The following is a 5,661-nucleotide window of genomic DNA, read 5'->3' on the forward strand; positions in this document are numbered from 1 at the left end:
TAGTTTCAAAGGCCATAGTGATAGCTCTGGCCCAAGAGTGGTAGTTATCACCATTTAAAGGAATTATGACAATGGCAGCTCCTGGATTCTCGCTAGGGTGATAGTAGTAAGTGCTAGTTGGATCGAGGATGGGGTTTTGAACATCAATTTGGTTAGCCATAATAGGAAGGGAGAGGGTAGAGGAACCTACTTAAAAAAAGGGGGGGGGGGGGGAATGATGGAGGCGGAAGCGTAGCAAAGACACCTTAAGAGAAGGTGCTCTGATACCATGTAGAATTTCATACCCTTCATTTGTTGAACAAAAGAATAACAACTTTCAGCAAGAAAAAGGCAAAAGAATGAACCAAGAAGATGATGAACAGTGAAAAGAAAATCTTCCTCAAAGATTTGAATAATGCCTCATGATTATTATTATTGATTTAGAAAAGAATTGATTGCATTATACAAACAGAAGTTGGGAATATATATACAGAAAGCTAACGGCTAGAAAAAGGAAATAACAAACTACAGACTATATTAACTGATTAAACCGCTTTTCCCGACAAAATCTGTTTCTTCAATTTGGGCTCTGGTTTGGGCTTCTGAGGCAGCTTTGAGTTTGTTGTTTTGATTATGGGAAATATTGAAGGCTGATACTCTCAACCAACAAAGACTTTTCAGGACACAATGATTAATAGACTGTTTGAATAAGATGCTAAAACCCAAGAAGACTGCACTATAATTTCATTATGGGAAAGCTAAACTCTCAACCAACAAAGATTATTGGAAATATTGAAGGCTGATACTCTCAACCAACAAAGACTTTTCAGGATACAATGATTAATAGACTGTTTGAATAAGATGTTAAAACCCAAGAAGACTGCACTATAATTTCATTATAAACATCAAACTTGACTGACTAATATTAAAGAATAGACTTAAATGAAAAGTTGTGTTACACATTCTCTTTGTATAACAGTCTTTGTAAAGAGTAGAGAAAAGAAAGAGAGTTTAGCTATATAAAAAACAATGTCCAGAGAAAAATCATATAAAAGAAAAACATTTAAAATTTAACAAACTCTAATATGTTCATTTTATATAGACTTTAACAAGTTCTATCATTGATATAGGAGGTATAGTATCCTGATAACCTCATTTGGTGAGAAAGAATAGTTGGTGATATTAGCCAAGAGAGGCTATGTAAGAAAGAATAGTTAATGATAGTAGCCTAGAGATGCTTGAGAGTAAAAAATAAGAGACCTAAATAGATGAAAATACTTATTTTTTAGAATAAAAGTGAATTATTTCTTTTAGTTAACACTGAGATGGGAAACCCTGATGTTGGAAATATCAGATATAGTTTAGGTTGAATAAACCAATATAAATAAAGAAAAAGATGTGATGTTTTTACTTTATCACCGCATATAATTCATTATTCATTTTCAATTATTGTTGACTCTTAAATAAAATAAATATTAATATAATGAATGATGAATGATGCACCGAAAATCTTTACAATTGTGAACACTCAATTTTGTCTAGCCTATATTCATAAAACAAAAAAAATAGAAAATATCAAGATAACAAAAATAATAACATTTAGGAGACAAAGCATTTTTCAGATTAACATATTTATGCATTCAATTATAAACCATCCTTTTGAAAACATTTAGATTATTTGAACTTGATTATGTGCAATTAATTCATTTATTAACATAGTTATGAAAGAATGGCAGTATATTTTCTATGAAAATAAAAATGAGTAGAAAATGAATAGGAAAGGACAAAAAAAAGATAACTAATACATTGTTGAGGGGGAAAACAAAAACGGTGGCTAGTAGAGAGAGGCAATAGACTGTGAAATAATGGAATAGAAGGTGAATAGAGGGTAATGTGGATCAACTCCCTCTTACATGTCGTATCCAATTAGAAATTGATACTTAAATGTTATAAAATAAAAAATATTATTTTTATATTATTTATTACAATTTTATTGGCAGGGACAGGAAGCACCATCATTTTGGGATATAGATCTTGATTGGAATAGGGGGGTTATTTCTTGGGATGAAGATCACCTGTTATAAATGATGTCTCATTTTATGTCTCAAGCCAATCATAGTGCTTCATTTTATTACTTTTTGCTTTTAATTTTTTTATTTTATCTATATATTAATATATGATTGACTTGAGACAGAGAATGCGACACCATTGAAGACATGTAATCCCCATCCTATTTTTTTGAGCAAAATTAAAGAATGGTGGAATACCTCTTTTTCTCTAACAAGGATCCTCCTCATTAATGGAGAAGACAAATACATGATTTTCTATGTGTTTCTAATAACAAAAGTGTTATTATATTGTATATAAAAGGATAAAAATGTCTTACCATATTATTGTTTCCTTTATTTTTTGTGGCAATTACCTCTCCATTAATGCTGAAGAGCCTTACTCCTTTTTCTCACACTCATGGTCACTTTTTCTCTCAACCTCTCTCACTTTGTCACCCATTCGACCATCTCCTTCTCCTTTCATATTCTCTTCTTCCTTGGATAAACTGATTCATCATCCACCACCTTTATAAACGATCTACCAACTTCCTCTCCAACAAAAAAAATAACAGCAAAACCATGGTATATCTTCATCAAATATGATAGCACATCCACCTTTTAACACTCATAAATAAAAACTCCTTTTGCACTTCACCTACCTATCTCCTCTTCTTAGATATGCACCACAACCTTCTACTCAGTAAATTATAGAAGGAGACGAAAAAAGCTCCGAATAAAGAAAGAGAAAGAGAAAAGCAACACCAACCTCTTTGTCTCCAATAGTGTAATGTGAAGGCCAACATTTCAGTTTTGAAGAAGATTGATTGAGTAAGTGATATGTCCCAAGCTGTACAATTTTGCATCTTATCTTACTTCAGTCCTAAAGACATCATTTGTTATGCAAGTATGTTAGATTGAGGAGAGATCCACTTGCTCCAAGAGTTTAAACTTACTAATCATACTAATCATCAATTTTATGAAGACTCATTAATTTAAATTATTAGATTTTCCTAGAATTAGTAGATAGGGTAAGAAAACTTACTATTAGAGTAAGTGAATCTCACTCATCTTACTTATATGGAAGACTTACAATTCTTGTTTGCTGAAGTGCTTCTTTACGGTATCACATAAATTTGGGCTTTTGTGATATTGTGCATGATCCATTCTTCAAATCTATTTTAAACTTCATGGATTAAGATGTTGGTTCTGTTCTTTTGACTAGCACCTGCAATTCCATGGATGATCCTTTTATTTACGTGTTATTGTTCCCTGTTAGAATATATGAGATTTCTCATGACATTCTTATATTATGCTATAATGTTGTATTACTAAACCAATGATAATATCAAGAAATTCATTTGTTGATAAGATACATATCACTAATTTTTTTTGTTAAAAGTTCATGAAGACTAGCTTCACTAGTAACCACCTCTTGCACATGTTTCCATTATTAGCATTGTATTGATATTGGTTGTTAACATGAATATGTCATTTTGAATTTTAACTCTTAAATATCTCTTTGAGATATGATCCAGTACACACATTAGCTTCTGCTGCTTCATCAGTTTCGAAGATGATAAAATTTCAATTATTTTAAATATCTCTTTGAGATATGGGCGATACAGACATTAGTTTCTGCTGCTTCATCTATCTCAAATATGATAAAATTTCAACTATTTTAATAATCCTTTTGAGATATGATGTGGTGTGAACATTAGTTTCTGATGCTTTATTTGTCTCTAAGATAATAAAATTCGAACTACTTTAAAATCTCTTTAAGATTTGATGCGATATGGACATTAGTTTCTCTTTCTTCATCTATCTTGAAGACGATAAAATTTGAACTATATTTCAAAATTCTCTTTGAGATTTGATGCGGTACGCACATTAGCTTCTGCTGCTTCATCTATCTTGAAGACGATAAAATCTTAAATATATTTCAAATATAATTTTGAGATTCGATACAGTGCGAACATTAATTTCTAATGCTTTATCTTTTCTCAAAGTGGATAAAATCCTAATCATATTTTAAAATCAAACAAACAAACACTAGTCAATTTTCAAAACAGAACTACATAGTCCTAATTTCCCTAATGCATCTAGGTTTACGTATGAGCAAGATGAACTCTTTTCGAACACAAAAATAAAAAAAAAAATATTTTGTTTTAACAATCAGATTTTTAATAAACTTATTTAAGGGTACAAAAAATCATGTTATTAGCGAGATTATCATATGAGTGGACGAGTGCTAATACCTTCCCCGATCCGTAACCGACTCCTGAGCTCAAAATCTCTATTTAAATGCCATATTATCCAAATTGGGTATAAAAGAGAGTTTTCTACGATTAATCACAAAAAACGTAGTGACGACTCCAAATCATTGGAAGATATAGAAATCGAGTGTGTCTCGCAGAGTCGGTCTGCCAACCAAAAAACGAGTGGCAACAATATTGTTGTTGCATAGATATTACACTAATCTAAATAACTGATTTATTTTTTCAATCCGAAACTCTTGTATTTGTTTCTGGTATTTTGCTCTCAACTTCATATGTAGATGCCGAGAACACTTAACACCAACAAGTACTCTTTTTCTTACTTCAATCAACATGAGTTACATCCCAAATCAATTTTTTATTTATCAAATATCATATTTTTTCTTTTGATCTGTTCCATTTATGCTCAAAGATTTGATTTTTGCTTTCATTACCTTTTTTATGGTAAAAAATTAATAAAACTCACAACTTGGTTTCTATAACTTATCTGTTTGGCTATGAAAATATAGGTTAGTTTTTTGCTTTACCCAATTGCTTGAATTTTAGTCCTTGACTAGTTCTGCTTATATTTTCACATTAAAGTTATTATCTTTTGTATCGTGCATATGTTTGTGAGGAAAAAACAATGTAATTGAAATTTTAAGTAGACTAGATTATTGTCTTGATCACTTTGTGTTGCAATGGATGGAAATAACGGTCTTAACATGTGTAATTGGGGACACTAAGAGGCTACAACAACATTTAAGAACCACCTTGGATTACAGCTGATGTCCTCCATTCCTGAAAGACAACCTCTGCTCCGAGCATGCAATGCTGCTGCATTTCATCGTAGGGACATCAAGATTTTCATCGTAGGGACATCAAGATGCCCCATTCGACATACCTGTAGAGTGCATGAGAGATGTTTGTGTGAAGAAGATCTTTGCTCCTGACCTTGGCACGATTTTGATGAAGACACCAACATCACCAAAAAGAAGAAAATGAAGAATATATATAAAGATAAAGAAGATTAAAGCTTCAAGATGATTAGATTAAATATCTATAGGTATTTCTATCCTAAAAACTCTTAAATATACAAAGTAGTAATGCTCAAACTATTTTTAAAGAAAGTTGAAACACTTTAAAATACTTAAAACAAATTTCAAAAATAGTGTGTAACGTGTTACTTCATCTAAGTTAAGAAAAGAGTTATCCAACTTAAAACTGTTTAGAGTAATCCATTACTGTCTTTGAGTAATAGATTACCAGTTTTGAAAAGTTAAGTAACCGATTACCCAGATTGTTGTAATCGATTACTCTAATTCGATTTTAAATGAACAGTGGACAGAGAGTTTGGGTAATTGATTACCCACTGTCAGTAA

The 5,661-nt window shown here is 31.3% G+C and overlaps 1 pseudogene; it reads left to right on the forward strand.

The window, feature by feature from the left end:
* Positions 4,981 to 5,661, forward strand: part of LOC109330861 — a 2,209-nt pseudogene continuing 1,528 nt past the window's right edge.

The sequence above is a fragment of the Lupinus angustifolius genome, chromosome LG17 (genome assembly GCF_001865875.1).
Source record: "Lupinus angustifolius cultivar Tanjil chromosome LG17, LupAngTanjil_v1.0, whole genome shotgun sequence".
Lineage (NCBI taxonomy): Eukaryota > Viridiplantae > Streptophyta > Magnoliopsida > Fabales > Fabaceae > Lupinus > Lupinus angustifolius.